The sequence below is a fragment of the Oryx dammah genome, unplaced genomic scaffold (assembly GCF_014754425.2).
Source record: "Oryx dammah isolate SB20612 unplaced genomic scaffold, SCBI_Odam_1.1 HiC_scaffold_27, whole genome shotgun sequence".
Taxonomy (NCBI): domain Eukaryota; kingdom Metazoa; phylum Chordata; class Mammalia; order Artiodactyla; family Bovidae; genus Oryx; species Oryx dammah.
The window spans coordinates 59,413,717-59,434,925 of record NW_024070211.1 but is presented as its reverse complement, the minus strand read 5'-3'; the positions used below and the strand labels follow the sequence as shown (position 1 = coordinate 59,434,925).

Below are 21,209 nucleotides of genomic sequence, written 5' to 3'. Positions count from 1 at the left end.
TGGCAAGTCCTATAAACCAGGGGTTGATGTATTTCTTTGTTGATTCTCTAGACCAGAGATTGGAAAAACCACATCCTGCAGGGCAAGTTTGGCTTGAAACCTGTTGCCTTCAGCCTGTCAAGTGTTGTTTAAAAAATTAAGGGAAAAAGAATAATATATGACAGAGACTGTATGTGATTATGGATAGAATAGTTCAGTGAAAAAATCAACAAAAGCAGTCTATAAAAATCAGTTGGTTTATGGAATTTATAATATAATTTATTGTATATTTTATTATTATTTGTAAATTGTCTGCACACCACTTACATCAGTAAAATAACATAATATCTGAATGCATTCATGTTCCCACACACACATGCATGTACAGAGATGTGTGTGTGTGGGTATCTATGTGTATGTATTGTACCCTGAACAGCCAGATTTTGAACATTTATCAACACATCACATGAGGCAGAAGAGATGACCTTTTGCAGAGTAGTGACATGGCCAGACTTATGTTTTAGAGGAGTCATTCTGAATGTTTGTTTCAGGGGCCAGTCCAATTAATATCCCCTAGAAATTTGTTAGAAGTGAAAGTACCCTAGTCTCATCCAAACCCACAGAATCAGAAACTCAGGAAAGATGGTCTCAATCATTCAGTTTTTAAAAATCCTCTAGGAGACTCTGATGCACCCTAATGTTTGAGAACAACTATTTTCGAGCTGTTACTCTGAAGGTAGCTCTGAAGTTACTCCATAGCCTAGGTCTGTCTGTAGGTGGATGGTTGCTGGACAGATGGTTGGAAACCCTGTTAGGAGACAATGTCAATCGACAGTGGGTATATACTAGAACAGTGGAGGTGGAGTTAAATGACTGAAAACTTAGGATCTGACTTTTTTTTCCCCATCACTATTATGAATTATAAGAAAGATCTCCTCTTTTGATCTTAACTTTGTTTACCATACTGTTGATAAGTTATGTTATTCATTAACTTCAAAAAAATTTGTCACTCTTTGACTCAGAATGCAATATATCAGGTAGGTAGTTTTTGTTTTTGTTTTTTAAGTTACTGATAACTAGAAATCTATGACTATCAATTATTCTCCTTTGACAACATCATTTAAGTGATTGAAAACACAAAAAAAATACACATAATGTTGAAATTATCTTAAAGAGATTTTTTTTGAACTTGAGGACAAAAAAAAAAAACCACAAAATCAAGTTTCAGTAATTCCCCAAATACTTGACTTCTAATGGCCTGAGAGGTGATTCTAAAATTCACCCAGTTGCCCAATTTAACATTTATTTTCAGGTTAATCTCTACTTATCCATGGTCTCCAATATAGAGAATCTGTATGAAATTACAGCATAGTAGCATTGAAGTGAATGTCAGTATTTATAAGAGAAATCCAATGATGTTGTTTAATTTATGAAATTGAAATAGATTTCTTCTAGAAATTCTTGAATTTTTAGTACCTTGTAAAAAGTATTTGCTAGGGAAAAAATACCTTGAACTATTTCTATGAGGCACCTCTGCTTCAGATAAGCCAAATCCCTTCCAAGGATGCAGCCAGTGTGCTCACATGAATCTAAAAGAAGACAGACTGGCCATAACGATGACATTAGAATGGCTGCACTGGCTCAAGAGAGTTAGGTGCTGGAGAAGTCTCTGAGACAACTGGAGCTATCCAGCCTTGAAGATTCACCTTCAAGGCTGTGTGGAGTTGTAATCACCACTTCACCCCTAAGTAGTTGGAAAAAACCTGGAAAGTGAAAACTCTTAACTTCAGTTGCCCAGAAGCAATATGAGCATCATTATTGCTAAACAGGATATCTGAAAAAGGTCTATTTTTGAAATTGAAGTAATACATGATTTACAACTTTGTGTTACTTTCTGGTATACAGCAATGTGTTATAACATATTCATATAATTCAGTTATAACATATTCATTTTCATATCCTTTTCCATTATGGCTTATTACAGGATATTGAATATAGTTTCAAGTGCTGTACAGTAGGTCTTTGTTATTTATTTATTTTATATTTAGTGGCGTATATATTAATCCCAAATTCCTAATTTATCCCTTTTCCTCCTTTCCCTATTGGTAACCATGAGCTTGTTTTCATGTCTGTGAGTCTGTTTCTGTTTTGTAAATAAGTTCTATTGCATCATAGTTTAGATTCCACATGTAAGTGATATCATAAGGTATTTGTCTTTGTCTTTTTAACATACCTCAGTTAGTATGGTAATCCCTACGTTCATCCATGTTGCTGCAAATGGTATTATTTCATTCTTTTTTTATGGCTGAGTAATATTCATTGCATATATGTATCACAAAATGAACATTTAGGTTGCTTTCATGTCTTGGCTGTTGTGAGTAGTGCTGCAGTGAACATTGGAGTGAATGTATCTTTTTGAACTATGGTTTTCCCCAGATATACTCCTAGGAAACTAAGATCATGGAATCTGGTCCCATCACTTCATGTGAAATAGATTGGGAAACAATGGAAACAGTGACAGACTTTATTTTGGGGGGCTCAAAAATCACTGCAGATGCTGACTGAAGTCATGAAATTAAACGACGCTTGCTCCTTGGAATAAATATTATGACCAACGTAGACAGCATATTAAAAAGCAGAGACATTACTTTGCTAACAAAGGTCTGTCTAGCCAAAGCTATGGTTCTTCCAGTACTCATGTATGGATGTGAGAATTGGACTGTGAAGAAAACTGAGCACCGAAGAATTGATGGTTTTGAACTGTGGTGTTGGGGAAGACTCTTGAGAGTCCTTTGGACTGCAAGGAAAACAATGAGTCCTTCCTAAAGGAAATCAATCCTGAATATTCATTGGAAGGACTGATGCTGAAGCTGAAACTCCAATATTTTAGCCACCTAATATGAAGACCTGACTCATTGGAAAAGACCCTGATGCTGGGAAAGATTGAAGGCAGGAGGAGAAGGGAACGACAGAGGAAGGGATGGTTAGATGGCATCACTGTCGGGACATGAGTTCGAGTAAACTCTGGGAGTTAGTGATGGACAGGGAGGCCTGGCATGCCGCAGTCCGTGGGGTTGCGAAGAGTCGGACACAGCTGAATGACTGAACTGAACTGATTCCTAGGAATGGGATTGACGGATCATATGGTAGCTATATTTTTAACTTTTTAAGGAACCTCCATACTGTTTTCCATAGTAGCTACACCAATTTATGTTCCCACGACAGCACAGGAGGGTTCTCTTTTCTTCACATTCTCTCCAATATTTGTCATTTGTATACTTTTTAATGACAGAGAATCTATGGTGTATTTTATAACAATGTTGTCTATTAATCAGAACCTAGGGAAAGACTAAAGATCTCTTCAAGAAAATTAGAGATACCAAAGGAACATTTCATGCAAAGATGGGCTCGATAAATAACAGAAATGGTATGGGCCTAAGAGAAGCAGAAGCTATTAAGAAGAGATGGCAAGAATACACAGGAAAACTGTACAAAAAAGAGGTTCACAACCCAGATAATCACTATGGTGTGATCACTCACCTAGAGCCAGACATCCTGGAATCTGAAGTCAAGTGGGCCTTAGAAAGCATCACTATGAACAAAGCTAGTGGAGATGATGTAATTCCAAATGAGCTGTTTCAAATCCTGAAAGACGATGCTGTGAAAGTGCTGCACTCAATATGCCAGCAAATTTGGAAAACTCAGCAGTAGCCACAGGACTGGAAAAGGTCAGTTTTCATTCCAATCCCAAAGAAAGGCAATGCCAAAGAATGCTCAAACTACCACACCATTGCACTCATCTCACATGCTAGTAAAGTAATGCTCAAAATTCTCCAAGCCAGGCTTCAGCAATACGTGAACCGTGAACTTCCAGATGTTCAAGTTGGTTTTAGAAAAGGCAGAGGAACCAGAGATCAAATTACCAACATCTGCTGGATCATGGAAAAAGCAAGAGAGTTCCAGAAAAACATCTACTTCTGCTTTATTGACTATGCCAAAGCCTTTGACTATGTGGATTATAATAAACTGTGGAACATTCTGAAAGAGATCGGAATACCAGACCACCTGACCTGCCTCTTGAGAAATCTGTATGCAGGTCAGGAAGCAACAGTTATGACTGGACATGGAACAAAAGACTGGTTCCAAATAGGAAAAGGAGCATGTCAAGGCTGTATATTGTCACCCTGCTTATTTAACTTTTACACAGAGTACATCATGAGAAACGCTGGGCTGGAAGAAGCACAAGCTGGAATCAATATCACCAGGAAAAATATCAATAACCTCAGATATGCAGATGACACCACCCTTATGGCAGAAAGTGAAGAAGAACTAAAGAACCTCTTGTTGAAAGTGAAAGAGGAGAGCAAAAAAGTTGGCTTAAAGCTCAACATTCAGAAAATGAAGATCATGGCATTTGGTCCCATCACTTCATGGGAAATAGATGGGGAAACAGTGGAAACAGTGTCAGACTTTATTTTTGGGGGGCTACAAAATCACTGCAGATGGTAATTGTAGCCATGAAATTAAAAGATGCTTACTCCTTGTAAGAAAAGTTATGACCAACCTAGATAGCATATTCAAAAGCAGAGATATTACTTTGCCAACAAAGGTCCATCTAGTCAAGGCTATGGTTTTTCCTGTGGTCATGTATGGATGTGAGAGTTGGACTGTGAAGTAAGCTGAGTGCCGAAGAATTGATGCTTTTGAACTGTGGTGTTGGAGAAGACTCTGGAGAGTCCCTTCGACTACAAAGAGGTCCAACCAGTCCATTCTAAAGGAGATCAATCCTGGGTGTTCATTGGAAGGACTGATGCTGAAGCTGAAACTCCAATACTTTGGCCACCTCGTATGAAAAGTTGACTCATTAGAAAAGACCCTGATGCTGGGAGGGATTGAGGGCAGGAGGAGAAGACGACGTCAAAGGATGAGATGGTTGGATGGCATCAAAGACTCGATGGACATGAGTTTGAGTGAATTCCAGGAGTTGGTGATGGACAGGGAGGCCTGGTGTGCTGTGATTCATGGGGTCACAAAGAGTCGGACACGACTGAGCGACTGAACTGAACTGAACTGAACTGATGTTAGTTATATAACAGGATATCTGCTGTGAGGTCATATGTATATGTTTGAGTCTTGCTAACACTGGTAGAAGAATGATTGAACTCAGATCCCATTGTCAGTGTAAGCCCTACTTCTCCAGAGCTGTGCCCTATCAAATTCTACATCAGGGACAGTTACAGTCTACATCTAGGTTCCTCTTCAAATTTTAGCATGATGTGTTAATATTTGGGAAGAAAATATAATAGCTTTCATTCCTCCATCTTATATTATGTCAAGGATATCAATCAAGTGATACAGTGCCTTTCTATGTAGCATCGAGTAGGAAATTTGCCTCTATTACATGTATACAGTTGTCAGATTCTCCTCTCACTTGGAAGGCACACATAGACAGGGGCTCATAGAACCTTCTGCCAAAAAAATAAGCAGAAAGAATGTAGATCCTTTACTTCTCACTGGAATGTTATCACAGCTCACCCAGCCCATGTGATTTTTCTCCCAAATGCTTCTGAGACAAACCATAGCAATTAATTTTACTTTCAGCCTAGAGCACAAGGGTTTAAGAAAAGAGGTTTTTTTTTTTTTTAGGATCTTAGTGAGATTCCATTTCTCTGAGTGTCTGTAATCTAAGAAGTCTTTTCTTATCAAAAGGACTTAGTGATCCTTTTCTACATAGCCACCTTAATCGTACCAAAACTATTAAAAGCATATTTTCACATGTACTATGTATTATCACAACATAAATGATGAAAACAAATTTTTAAAAATGAAAAGAATGTATTTTAATGAGAATTCTTAGTTAAAGCATCTTTAAGTCATCTAAGCACTTAAAAACACATTATCTTCACGTGTCTTCAAAAATAAGTTTTACTGAAGCTTGATAGAAAATATGCGATAGTACTTTTATAGTCAAAAATTGTGGGAGGTCTTTCTAAGTATGACATAAATTTTAAAAATCTAGAAATGAAACACATGAAAAATTTTACACAGAAAATAATTTTTTAAGGCCACATGAACTTCTGCTAAAAATATGATATAATGATATCATCCTCCCAAAAACTTGGAAAAGTATTTCAACATTTAATTAATGAATAAAAAGCCCCCACAAATAACTTTTAAAATAGTGACTCAATGGAATAAGAATATGAATATATAAAAAATATAGGCTGCTTTCTAATATATAAAATGATGCTCAGTCTTACTCATAAAAAGAAGGAACACAAATTCATGCTACAATGATATTTTAAACTTAGACTGCATGGAACACAAACATTAAGTGTGGTCACAGAAATGAAGGCACCAGAATGATTTAATCCATTGTTTGTGGGAATATAATTAATATGATATCATAGAAAAGGCTTATTGTCAAAATTTAACTGAGGGCCCTTCAATTCAGCAATTCTGTTTCTAGGAATTTATCCTACAATTATAAGCAAATGTGTGCAATGGGTTATATGTCAGGAATAACAAAAAGTTGAAAATTCCCCTAAAAGTTCATCAGAAGGATGTTAATTAAAGATTCCAGTAAGCTCTGTAGAGAAACAGCTCTGCCAGGGTGCCCCAGTGGTCTCACACTGTCCACTTGGAAAGCAGCCAAAGCCATGCAACACAGCTGATGTGAATCTTGGCAGGGCACATTGGATCTTCCTGAGACACAAGAGGCTGGAGGCCTGCAATTACCGGTTGTCTCTCTGCCTCATAGAAGTCTATTCTGATGCAATTTCTTCTCACTCTCTAGGTTCTAAGGATGCTTGAGGCTTTCTGCTGTGCCGTTTTAGAATAGATCTGCATCACATAGAATTGCTTAGCTTGGTGTTGAATCTGGCCTCTGTACATCCACACCAAATTAAATCTTGGAGACAAAAGAGGCTTGCTCTTTGGAAGGAAAGCTATAACAAAGCTATTAAAAAGCAGAGATACCACTTTGCTGGCAAAGGTCCATATACTCAAAGCTATGGATTTTCCAGTAGTCATATAAGGATGTGAGAGTTAGACCATGAGGATGGCTGAGCACTGAAGAATTGATACTTTCAAATTGTGGTGCTGGAGAAGACTCAAGAGTCTCTTGGATTGCAAGGTGATCAAACCTGTCAATCCTAAAGGAAATCAACCCTGAATATTCATTGGAAAGACTATGTGAAGCTGAATCTCCAATACTTTCGCCACCTAATATGAAGAGCCAACTCACTGGAAAAGACTCTGATGCTGGGAAAGCTTAAAGGCAAAGGAGAAGGTGGTAGCATCACCAAGTCATGGACAGGAGTTTGAGCAAGCTCCAGGAGATGATGAAGGACAGGGAAGCCTGGCATGCTGCAGTCCATGGGGTCTCAAAGAGTCAGACATGACGGAGCGACTGAACAACAACCAACTCAGTGAACATGAATTTGAGCAAACTCTGGGAGATGGTGGAGGACAGAGGAACCTGGCAGGCTACAGTCCATGAGGCTGCAAAGAGGTAGACATGATTTAGTGACTGAACAACCAACTTGAGGAGGAACCTCAAGGCTGCCCTAATGTTTCTTGACTGCTCCTCCCTTATCTCTGCATCCTCTCTCTTCCCTGATTAGCAACTGTTTGAACCTGCCCATTGGAACTTGGAACATAATGGCGGCTGAATGAAGCCTATTTCCTGTAATCAGGAAACTGGGAACCAAATAAAAAGTTCTGTTCTCAGAAGGCCCACAGTACCCTGCTAGTTTTAAGCTGAAGCCTGAGGTTAGATCCATAGCAGTGAAGACTGCCACAGCTCACACTGTGGTCATCTGCCGTCACAGTTAGTGTCATCTGTTTTGGTCTATGGGACTGGGAGCTTCACTGTTGGGCTCCTTTTCCCTTTACTGTCTGTGTAAGTCACATGTCATCTAAATCTCAGTGGCACCGTTTATCTATATGTGGATCCACCAGGGCTTTGTCTTGGGTTCACCTTGTTTTGTGTGTGTACTTGACAAACCCGTATGGAAGTATTATGCTTCAATTAAAAAGAATGAGGTAGTCCTCTATGTTCTGATGTGGAGCCATCTTCACTATAGATTGTTCACTGAAAAGGAAAATCAGTGTGCAGTGCAGTGTAAACAGTATCTGTGCTTAAAAAAATAGAAAAGAGTATATAGACTTGAAAGTGCATAGATCGACAGAAATCTGTAAGGGTAGGGATAAGCAGATCAGAAGAACGTGGGATCATCGAAGAAAAATGCTTCGTTCTTTGCTGTGTACTCTTCTGCAACTTTTTTCATTTTGTACCACTTGCAAAAACATATTTTAAGAAGAAACTGAGGCAATAGAATGAGTGCATGACTTAAAAGGTACTCCTCATGTTTACTTCTAAATTTGCATCCTCCAATTTATTCTTATTCACAGTTTTTCTTCAATAACACCCATTGCTTATGTTATCAAGTTTATTTTTTAAAGCACTTTTGATTTACAATGTTGTATTACTATCAAGTGTACAGCAAGTGATTCAGCTATACATATATGTATATATTTTTGAAGCTGAAAAATTTATTTCTTTTATTAATTTTTCATCACATTGTATATTTATTTTTTACTGAAATATAGGTGATGATCAGTGTTGTGCTAATTACTGCTTACAGCAAAGTGACACAGTTATGCATAATATATGTGTACATATATATTCTTTTTCAGATGTTTTCCCTTATAGGTTCTTATAAAATATTTAGTTACTTGTACTATACAGTAAGTCTTCGTTGGTTTTATATTATAAATTTGACTTATTTTTAACTCTCTAACTCTTCATACCCAAACTGGCCATAGTACTTAAGCTCATCATAAGACTCAAGACTTTCTTTTTCACTTTGTTTCTATAATTTTGTGTCTGCTACATAACACACAATAAATATTTGTTAAACTAATTTTAAAAAATTTATTTCTGTGAGTTATAAAGACATCAACTAACACCTTAATTTTCTTCCCATGAGAAGTTCCTAATGGTTCCTATACTCAGAGACCATCCCTTGCTGCCCTTACTTTAGAATGACACCAGAGGACCTTTCCTAGAGCTCAGGCTTGATTAAAGGACTGGCCAGATTTAAAACAACTATTTATTTGTTGTATAAATAGTAACTATAGAGAACAGGCTTGTGGATGCTGGGGGGAAGGAAGGAATAGAGTAGAGAAGGATTAAGAGGTTGGGATTAGCAGATGCAAACTATTATATATAGAATGGATAAACAACAAGGTCCTACTATACAGAGAGTTATGTTTAATATCCTGTGATAAACCAGAATGGAAAATAATATGAAAAAGTATGCATGTAGAAATATAGATATCTGAATCACTTTGCTGTATAGCAGAAATTAACATAACATAAATCAATTATACCCCAATTAAAAAAAAATAAACCAGATAAAAGCAAAAGAAACCAGCAAAACAGAATAACTAGAGATCACCAGGAAAAGTGTTTGGTAGAACATATCATGTGGTAGTATAATTGTTATTAGTTCCTTTTTTTTTTTTTGGAAACACAGTTGAAAAGCTAAAGCAAAAAACTTGCATGCAGAAAAATAAATGGAAGAAAGTAAAATAAGGAAAAGAAGTAGATGCAAGGTGGAAATAGGGCAAAACAAGGGGAGAAAACAACCAAGCTCCTATTTTGTGTGCCATTTTGTGATTTTGTTCAGTCCCTCAAATATCCTTGTGAGGGAGATTATTATGTTCTATATCACAGACATAAAAGACAAAGTGACTAATGACCCTCCTGTTCCTATTTCTCAATAGCCATCCAGTAACAGAAACAGTAAAGACCTTGATGCTGGGAAAGATTGAGGGCAGGAGGAGAAGGGGGTGACTGAAGATGAGATGGTTAGGTGGCATCACTGACTCAATGGACATGAGTTTGAGCAAACTCCTGGAGATAATGAAGGACAGGGAAGCCTGGCATGCTGCAGCCCATGGGCCTGCAAAGAATAGGACATGGCTTAGCAACTGAACAACAACAAGCAGAAACAGAGTTTAAGTCTAGATCTGCATAGATCACGAGAAGTCATCATGGTGACCAGCCTTTCTCTCTGAAGGAGGGACAATCCCTTAAGATCCAAGCATAGGCTTTGGTCCTTATCTTGGCCTCTGTACATAAACAAGACTTAAAAACACATTCCTTGGTGTCATTTTTCTTTCCAGTTCTAATTTAAGATTTTGTGATTTGTGAACTTGCTAATTGCATACTTCCCCAAGTTTTGTAACAGTGAGATATGTATATTGAAAAGTAAACTAACTGTGTTGAACATGATGAAGAGAATATTTCAATACCAGTATTATACCCTAAATAGTATTGTTTTTATTAACAGGAGCTAAAAGAACAAGTGATAAATTCCTTATCATGTTATTTTAGCTGCTGTTAGGGTTGTGGTGATAGGTTTTAATGATCTAATAAGACATTTTGAGGCTGGCTGAACTTAGGCTAAATGATTGTCACCCTCAATAAAATATAAAGTCAGCCAAGCCCCATTTGAATACTTTAGGGCCTGAGGCAAGAGTCCTAATGTGGGCCCATATACCATAGTTCTAAATGCTTCAGGAGTTATAATAAGATGTTGAATAAAATCTGTTCTACTTTTTTCTTTGACAAATAAACCACATCCCACATATACGGGATGTCCAAAGTGAAAATAGTTGTCTCTTGGTCACTCCTGGGACCCATGTGTGGGTCTATGGTTCACCCTTAGGAAGATGGACAGGGAGGAAAACAGTTCAGGCCTTCCAAGCAGCTTCAGAACTGTTTAGGAGGAAAACTCTGGGTTGCTGGGTAGGAAAATAATGGTTTAGGACTGTGGTGACAGCTTCCTATAGTAATTTCCCCTTGATTTGCAAATACTGCCCCCATGAGGCAAAATGTGACGATGGTCAGAGGGGGTCCTCTAGGGTGTCAGTTCCACAGCAGGTGCCCTTCTTGCCTGAGCAGACGCAGGGATAAAATAAATGTGAAGTCAGAATTTCCAATGAGTTCTTATCTGAATACTGAGACACACATGATTTAACTCAATATCCAAACGTGTGAGTGTTCAATCGCTCAGTCATGTCCGATTCTTTGTGACTCCATGAACTGTGGCATGACAGGTTCCTCTGTCCATGGAATTTTCCAGGCAAGAATACTGGAGTGCATCGCCATTCCCTTCTCCAGGGGATCTTCCCGACTCAGGGACCAAACCTGAGTCTATTGTTTCTCCTGCAATGGCAGGTGGGTAATTTATAATATCCTAATAACCTAAAGTAAAAATTTTGTAAACCCATTCAGACAAAAATAAATAAATATGTGTTGAGCAAATCAGGCTGTGTCAAACTCTATCTATAAAAATACACATTAATAGAAGGGAAGGCTAGACTAGCAGTGGACTAGATTTGGGTCAAGAGCAGCACTCACAGTAATACTTAGAAAGATTTTCTGAATCTAGCCCCTGCTAAAAACTTGCTAGGAGATGGAGAGCATAGGGTGGTTCTGGTAGGGAAAATAGGAGGGACTGATTATCTTTTCAGAAGATATTGGGGATTTCTGCTGCTATACTTGTCCATCTCTTCTTTTCTTCCCCTTGGACGGGAGTGCAGAAGGCTCACCAAGTATGTGCCAGTCTGCCTAGGATAGGGGCACACTGAGTCAGTGAGCCTCGGACTTTTAGTTTAAAAAATGAGAAGCTTTCAGGCCAACCAGACCAGTTGTTCAGCATGTCCTGGTGATGATTCACAGCATGGGTTCCTCAATGGACCAGAAATAGAAGTAGCTGGCGGGGAGCCATGTATATAATGGTGAAGAGATGTAACTCCAGATGGAAGGATTGGATGGGTTGACTAAGACCTTGGTCAAGCTGCTAAACCTCTGTATGCTATCATTTTCTTTAGCTTTCAGGTGGAGCAAATAGCAATATCTAACTTAACAGCTGGAGAAAAAAACAGTGAAAGTAAGCATCAGTTCAGTTCAGTTGCTCAGTTGTGTCTGACTCTTTGTGACCCCATGGACTGCAGCTTGCCAGGCTTCCCTGTCCATCACCAACTCCTGAAGCTTACTCAAACTCATGTCCATAAAGTTGGTGATGCCATCCAAACATCTCACCCTCTGTCATTCCCTTCTCCTCCTGCCTTCAATCTTTCCCAGCATCAGGGTCTTTTTCAGTGAGTTAGTTCTTCACATCAGGTGGCCAAAGTACTGGAATTTCAGCTTCAGCATTAGTCCTTCCAATGAATATTCAGGATTGATTTCCTTTAGGATGGACTGGTTGGATCTCCTTGCAGTCCAACTCTAAGCCTAGGGCCCAATATATGAAACGAGTCAGTAAATGAGACTATTTTTTTTAATTGAAACATAGTTGATTTACAATGCTGTGTTAATTACTGCTGTACAACAAAGTGATCAGTTATACACACATATATATATTCTTTTTTAACATTCTTTTCCATTATGGTTTATTGTAGGATACCAAATGTAGTTCATTGTGCTATAGAATAGGACCTTGTTTTTTTACGCATTTACCCATGTGATAGTTTGTGTCTGCTAACCCCCACCTCCCACTCCAACCCTCCCCCAGACCCTCCCCCTTGGCAGCCACAAGTCTGTTCTCTGTGTCTGTGGAGTCTGTTTCTGTTTCACAGATGGTTCACTTGTGTCATATTGTGATATCATACGGTAATTGTCTTTTTCCTTCTGACTTAATATGATAATCTTTAGTTGCATCATTGTGGCTGCAAATGGCAATGCCTCATTCTTTTTTATGGCTTAGTAGTATTCTGCTGGATATCACAGAATACTTTATACATATATATATATATATCACATATATATACATATATATATATATCACATCTTTATTCATCCATTGATAAAGTTGCTTCCACATCTTAGCTATTGTGAGTAGTGCAACTATGAAAATTGGGGTGTCTGTTCCTTTTTGCATTATAGTTTTCTCTGAATATATGCCCCGGAGTAGGATACCTTGGTCATATGGAAACTCTGTTTTTAGTTTTTTAAGGACTCCCCATACTATTCTCCATAATGGCTGCAGGGTTCCCTTTTCTCCACATCCTCTCTAGCATTTATTACTTGTAGACATTTTGATGTTAGCCATCATGACTGATGTGAATGGATGCCTCATTGTAGTTTTGATTAGCATTTCTCTAATTATCAGTGATATAGAGCATATTTCCATGTGCCTATTCAAATACCACTATCGTTATTTCTTAAAAAAAAAAAATGTTTTCCAAGAGAGATGCTGAAGGCAGATTCAACTAAATTGTTAAGGGGAAACAGCTGAATTTTGGTCAGGAGCCAAAGCCAGCATGAAGGTGGGTAACTGAAATCTGGAACACAGGCAGGAAGTGTGACCATGAATGACACGCTTTATGTAAATAAGGAGGGCTTTCAGGATCAATGTTTCCTTCTATTCAACACAGGGCTGCATCTGGGTCAGATATGACTCTTTTTTATTCCTTACCAAAACAAAAATGGACAGTTGTACCTTGCTGAAATAATTTGTGAAACAGTAGGTTATATATGGAAGCAATAAAGAACTGAAAATGTTACCAATCACCTCCTCTTAAAGTAGGGACAAAACTAAGAGACCATTAGCACTACAGCCCTTCAAAAGTAAATAAAGATCAGAAGTTCCAAAGAAGTTCCCACCTGAGCCATTGATCAAATCAGACAGTAGAGCAGAAGCCACAGAATGGTCACACTGAAAAAGATTTGGATCCCATGGACAGAGAAGCCTGGTAGATTACAGTCCATGGGGTTGTACTGAGCAACTTCACTTTCACTTCCTTTCATCTCATTTGGCCCATTTGGCATTTTTCTTTTTTAACTATTTGAATTCAGGCCAATGTTTAAAAATGAAGAGATACCACAAGAAAACTGGGTTCTCTAGTCTCTTTTGAAATGGCAGAAATTCATGCACCTTTGACAACCTTCCTCCAGAAGGGCCATGATCTCTATGTTTAGCAAACATGAAGCCAGTGCAAATTTTAAAGCACAGAAAAAAAAAAAAAAAAAAAAAGACAGCTGTTTGGTTCCTTTTTCACAGACATTTCATTACAAAATAGGCTATCAGAACAAAAGTGAGACAAATATTCACTAATGAGAAACTTCAAATATATCAGAAATCCAAGTCTGACAGAAAAAGGAATCTTTAGAACAAGAAGACTCTCAAATTCAAACAAAGCCAGAGGAAAAAAACAGTAAAGAGGAAGGAACTCATTGCTAGAGAAGTAACATCAAAGATGGTAAAAGAGACAAGCAAATGCCAGACAAAAGAAGAAGAATGAGATCAAAGAAAGACAGAGTGGCAGTTTCTGGGGCCTCATACATTTAACATCAAAGCAAGCTTTCTCCTGGGATTCAACCAGTTGGAGCCCACCTGTGACATCAGAAAACTCATCAGGTTTCCAGATGGACCAAGACATTCAGACTGTAAGTGAAACTTTACAATCTAACACCTAGTTTTCTTGACCACTAAGAACAATAAAAGGCTCAACATCCAATTTTCCAAGCACAAACAAATAAGAAAAGTAAGAAATGAAAGCAGTCACATTGACAAAAAGGACAATAAGGTAAAACAATTTTAGAAGTAAATTGCTAGTGTTCTCTTTTGTATGAAAACAAATATTTGCTAAATCTCTTATGTTTGAATTATACCTCTTACATTAAATATTCAAAAATAGACAAGATATGTTCCATGTCCTTGAGAAACTTTTTTTTTTAGAAGATATACCAAAATACTCAACAAATATTTATTTGGTGTCTATTAAATATCAGGCTTCATTTTAAGTGCTTGGAATATGTTAATGAAAAGAACAAACACCTACCCTTGTGATGCTTGAGTTTTAGCAGGAGAGACAATCTATAAACAATACCCATTAAAAGTTAGTGAATTACACAGTAAGAAAGAAGATAACAAAGACTATGGAAAAAATAACAAAAATAGATGTTGGTAATGGGGTTGGGAGTTCAAAGATTAGGAAAACAGTTTGCAATGTTAAACATATTAATTGTAGCTTAGCTGGTAAAGAATCTGCCTGCAATGCAGAAGACCTGGGTTCTATCCCTGGAGAAGGGAAAGTCTACCCACTCCTGCCGGGGTCCAGCCCCGGTGGATCCAGGGAATTCGAAGCGTGGACGGCGTTGGCGTGATAAAAGACTTATTTATTGATTGATATAAGATTAGATCAAGAAACAACAGTGTAGTACGAAAATTAAGTGGAGAAAGAGGGCTGAATAACTTGGATTACGCGGAAGACCAATAAAATTCCAGACAAGGAATTTGCACCATCTACGTTGGGCCACCGGCGCTCTCTTGACTATCTAAGGGTGCCTTGCCTTAGGCTCCCTTTCGCGCGGGTCTTAACAGCCAGGGCAAGTAAGTAGACTTGGCGAGCCTCCACGCCCCAGATGGAAATTCAGCCTGAAATTAAAGTAAAGAAGAGAGGGAGGAAAAGAGAGAGAGAGACACGGGGGAAACCAGTCCAGTGACTGGCTCCGGCTCCTATTGTTTAGAAGGCCTTATATACCTTTTAGATTGTACATAGAGATCAATGGGTAATACAAAATTATGCAGTATTAGATGCCCAGACTCTTATCAAAACCAGGCTTTTCTCTCTGCATACCTAATTGTATGCACAAGTCTTAGGTGATTTACATCATCTTCTGGCCAAAAGGGACCAATTAACATTTTACAGCCTTTTTTCTGATAAGGGTTAATCAACCAGAAGACTTATTTGTGTTGATCTTCCCAAGGTTTGGTGCCACTCTCAGAAAGTACTAAATAAAGTTACATTCTTACATAGCAAGGACACAAGAGGAGTGCAAAGAGAAGTAATTAACTCAAAAGTCTAGTGTTGCTAACATCAGAACTACTATATATCTTTTTCCATATCCCCTTTACATTGATTAACATCCTCCCAGGTGCCTAAAAGATAAAGAATATGGAGGCCTGGCAGCAATCATTGAGTCAACAGTGAAATCCCGTCACCAATATAATTTTTAACTCTTTAGAAAAGGCTCTGTATCTTTAAGATGCTTTTAAGCTTTGTGCCTCTCGAGGTTGGGGGCTGCAAGCAATTCACAAGCTGTAAGAGGTCCAGGGAACCTGTTAGGCAAGCTAGAGAGCAATCAGAGGGGGTTAACTGAAACATCCCTTTCAAATGCAGAAGACTAAAGCCCTGAGTTGACTTTTTTCCAGAGAATATCATAAAAGTGAAAAGCAGAGTACAAAAGCCGGCAGATTTTTATTTTGGGGGGGTGGATGCTCAGGAAATGCCAGGGGGAACTCCTGAAGTCTGATCACGGCCTTGCGTATGTCAGCTTCCTCCCTCATGACCTTGTCACGGGTGGGATTCCTCACACTGGCTCCCGGCACACTCCAGTATTCTGGCCTGGAGAATTCCATGGACTGTATAATCCATAAGGTCCAAAGAGCTGGACACGACAGAGACTTTCACTTTCACTTTCAGGGATTGTTGAGATAATGTCATTTAAGCCAGGACTTAACAACAAGAAAAAAAGTGAGTTTGTCATATTGCTATCTGGAAAGAACTAGCTCAGGGCATCTGGTTCCCTTACAGTATCACAACTATTCTGTGTTATAGGCCCATGTTGTAGAGGAAGCTGTATTTGCAGCTTTCTGACATATATACTGAAAGCCTTCCTTCTTCCTACAAATGAGTGTCCTGAAATACTCAATACCATCAATATCTTCCCCTCTGACCCCAATGATGAAATATGCTCAAGTCTGAATGGAAAGGCAAAATCATATCAAATTCACCCTAAACAATCAAAACAGTGAATGAAGACGTTTGTACCATACAACCAGGGTTGGCTTAAAAACAAAGATTAATTCAAGGAGACTCAAGTTTGAAGGAAGTGTGTGTGTGCTCAGTTGTGACCAGCTCTCAGTCGTGTCAGCTCCTCTGACCATGGGAATTTTACATGGGCAATTACAAACAAAATGGTGATATATTTGTGAGACAGTAAAAAGAATATACAACACAGCCACTGAAATAACTGAGAAAAGCTCCATCATTCTAGGATAGATATCTAGGAAATCAAATAAACAAAAGTAAACAATATTTTAAGGATGCTGACTGAACTAGAAGAATGCTGAAGACAGTGAGGCTGAAATGTGCCTCCTACCCAAAGAAAAGGTGACACACATTTCACATTCAAGTGTGCAGTGACTAGTTTTCCTTAAAAAAAAAAAAAAAAATTGAAAATAGATACTGATCAGCTAGTTCTAGCAAGTTCTCTTTCTTTCTTTTGTTCCCTCTTTCAAATGAATATGAAACTATAAATGATCAAAGGTCCTTTTCAAAGACAGACACAACATATCTAGTTCCAGTGTTCTGAAAATCTAAAAACCAGAAGGAAACTTCTATAGGATTTGAGAGAGAAGTTACTTAGTTTAATTGTTGTTGAAGTAAAATATCCATATAAATTATTTCAAGCTTCAGACTGCAAAAAAATTAGCAAAGTTAGTATCCATATAGCTTTTATTCAGAAATTGTTGAAAATAAAGCTGCAAAATACCATTTTGGAAGAACGTCTTAATTTAAATGTTACTGCTGGGAAGAACAATTCTGCAAACAGCAAAGGTAATATGCCAAGAATCCTTCAGAAGACCTCAGGGTAGGAAATCTTGTTTTTTTTTTTTTTCTTTTTTTGAAGTATAGTTGATTTATAGTGTGTTAATTTCAGAAGTACAGCAAAATTTTATACATGTGTGTGTGTGTGTCGGTGTGCATACTCTTTTTCAGAATTCTTTTCCAGATTACTTTCTATTGTTGGTTATTACATATTGAATACAGTTCCTCATGCTGTATAGTAAGTGCTTGACCCTTGACAGGAAATCTTTTAATTCTCACATTAATTCAATCAAGCTATGTTGTTTATATGAGATCAGTATTATCATTATCCTCACTTTATGTAAAAGGAAAATTCATCTTAGAACAGTTAGGTATTTTGCCCAAGGTCCTATAGAAAGTACTAGAAAGATCTGGGTTTATTTCCAGCAAGAGAAACTCCAGAGACAGTGATTTTAACCACTTCCCTGTGAAAGTTGATGATAGATGCTAATACAAGTTTATGCAATTTTGTAACAAGTTGACATAAAATAGAATTTCCTTTAAAAAGTGTTTCAAAGTGGAAAAATATATGGGCAGATTAATTAATAATAGTAATAATAGCTTGCATGTGTGATAAGTCACTTTAGTGGTGTCTGACTCTTGCTACCCTGTGGACTGTAGCCCGCCAGGCTCTTCTATTCATAAGATTTTCCAGGCAAAAATACTGGAGTAGGTTGCGATGCCCTCCTTCAGGGGATGTTCTTGACCCAGGGATAGAATCCGCATCTCATGTCTCCTCCACTGGCAGGCAGATTTGTTACCACTAGCACTGTCTATGAAGTCCTCAGATGTTTTTGTTGTTGTTTTGTTTTGTTTTTAATAGCTTTACCAATACTTTTTCCTGGTGCTTGTAACTCTTGATATTCAGTAAACTCTACTTGTGCTTGAGTTATTGGTGAAATAGTTTTAATACTGATAACAGAGTATCATCCTGTACATTCATTTCATCACACTTCTCCAGGGGATCTCCTCCAGGGGTTTTTCCCCACCCCAGATTGAACCACTGTCTCTTATCGCTTCCTATGTTGGCAGGCAGGTTCTTTAGCACTGGTGCCACCTGGGAAGCCCATGACAATAGCTTTGGTAATCAAAATGCAAAGTAGGTAAGGATTGAAGAAAAAAATAATCTTGGCTTCCTAGACAATAATCCAAAACTATAGTTTAAAAAGTTAGATAATCATCAGTCAGTGAGTTCAGTCGCTCAGTCGTGTCCGACTCTTTGCAGCCCCATGAACCACAGCATGCCAGGCCTCCCTGTCCATCACCAACTCCTGGAGTCTACCCAAACCCATGTCCATTGAATTGGTGATTCCATCCAACCATCTCATCCTCCACGTCCCCTTCTCCTCCTGCCCTCAATCTTTCCCGCATCAGGGTCTTTCCAAATGAGTCAGCTCTCTGCATCAGGTGGTCAAAGTATTAGAGTTTCAGCTTCAACATCAGTCCTTCCAATGAACACCCAGGACTGATCTCATTTAGGATGGACTGGTTGGATCTCCTTGCAGTCCAAGGAACTCTCAAGCATCTTCTCCAACACCACAGTTCAAAAGCATCAAATCTTTGGTGCTTGAGCTTTCTTTATAGTCCAACTCTCACATTCATACTTGACTACTGGAAAAAACCATAGCTTTGACTAGACAGACCTTTGTTGGCAAAGTAATATCTCTGCTTTTTAATATGCTGTCTAAATTGGTCATAACTTTCCTTCCAAGGAGTAAGCATCTTTTAATTTCATGGCTGCAATCATGATCTGCTGTGATTTTGGAGCAAAGAAAAATAAAGTCTGACACTGTTTCCACTGTTTCCCCATCTATTTGCCATGAAGTGATGGGGCCGGATGCCATGATCTTAGTCTTCTGAATGTTGAGCTTTAAGCCAACTTTTTCACTCTCTTCTTTCACTTTCATCAAGAGGCTCTTTAGTTCTTCTTCACTTTCTGCCATAAGGGTTGTATCATTTGCATATCTGAAGTTATTGATATTTTTCCCGGCAATCTTGATTCCAGTTTGTGCTTCTTCCAGCCCAGCGTTTCTCATGATGTTGCAGAGTGACAATATATAGCCTTGACATACTCCTGTTCCTATTTGGAACCAGTCTGTTGTTCCATGTACAGTTCTAACGGTTGCTTCCTGACCTGCATATAGGTTTCTCAAGAGGCAGGTCAGGTGGTCTGGTATTCCCAACTCTTTCAGAATTTTCCACAGTTTATTGTGATCCACACAGTCAAAGGCTTTGGCATAGTCAATAAAGCAGAAATAGATGTTTTTCTGGAACTCTCTTGCTTTTTCTTCAATGATCCAGCAGATGTTGGCAATTTGATCTCTGGTTCCTCTGCTTTCCCTAAAACCAGCTTGAACATCTGGTAGTTCATGGTTCACATATTGCTGAAGCCTGGCTTGGAGAATTTTAAGCATCAATTTACTAGCATGTGAGATGAGTGCAATTGTGCAGTAGTTTGAGCATTCTTTGGCATTGCCTTTCTTTGGGATTGGAATGAAAACTGACCTTTTCCAGTCCTGTGGCCACTGCTGAGTTTTCCATATTTGCTGGCATATTGAATGCAGAACTTTCACAGCATCATCTTCCAATTTTTGAAATAGCTCAACTAAAATTCCATCACCAAAACTAGCTTTGTTCATAGTGATGCTTCATAAGGCCCCCTTGACTTCAGGTTCCAGGATGTCTGGCTCTAGGTGAGTGATCACACCATAGGGATTATCTGGGTTGCGAACCTCTTTTTTGTACAGTTCTTCTATGTATTCTTGCCACCTCTTCTTAATATCTTCTGCTTCTGTTAGGTCCCTACCATTTCTGTCCTTTATTGAGCCCGTCTTTGCATGAAATGTTCCCTCGGTATCTCTAATTTTCCTGAAGAGAAAATTAGTCTAATTTTCCATTCTAGTCTTTCCCATTCTATTGTTTTTTCCTCTTTTCTTTGCTTTAATTGCTGAGGAAGGCTTTCTTATCTCTCCTTGCTATTCTTTGGAACTCTACATTCAAATGGGTTTATCTTTCCTTTTCTCCTTTGCTTTTCACTTCCCTTCTTTTCACAGCTATTTGTAAGGCCTCTTTAGACAGACATTTTGCTTTTTTGCATTTCTTTTTCTTGGGGATGGTTTTGATTCCCATCTCCTGTACAATGTCACGAACTTCCGTCCATAGTTCTTCAGTCAGGCTCTCTATCAGATCTAGTCCCCTAAATCTATTTCTCACTTCCACTGTATAGTCATAAGGGATTTGATTTATGTCATACCTGAATGGTCTAGTGGTTTTCTCCACGTTCTTCAATTCAGTCTGAATTTGGCAATAAGGAGTTCATGATATGAGCCACAGTCAGCTCCTGGTCTTGCTTTTGCTGACTGTATAGAGCTTCTCCATCTTTGGCTGCAAGGAACATAATCAATCTGATTTTGATGTTGATCACCTGGTGATGTCCATGTGTAGAGTCTTCTCTTGTGTTGTTGGAAGAGGGTGTTTGCTATGACCAGTGTGTTCTCTTGGCAGAACTCTATTGACCTTTGCCCTGCTTCATTCTGTACTCCAAGGTCAAATTTGCCTGT

The 21,209-nt window shown here is 38.4% G+C and overlaps 1 protein-coding gene and 1 long non-coding RNA gene across 7 annotated transcripts in view; one reads left to right on the top strand and one right to left on the bottom strand.

Moving 5' to 3' along the window:
• Positions 1-21,209, top strand: part of CNTNAP5 (contactin associated protein family member 5) — a 1,071,087-nt gene that overhangs the window by 494,386 nt on the left and 555,492 nt on the right. The window lies entirely within an intron of this gene.
• Positions 1-21,209, bottom strand: part of LOC120854700 — a 381,893-nt gene that overhangs the window by 159,185 nt on the left and 201,499 nt on the right. The gene's annotated exons all lie outside the window — the stretch shown is intronic.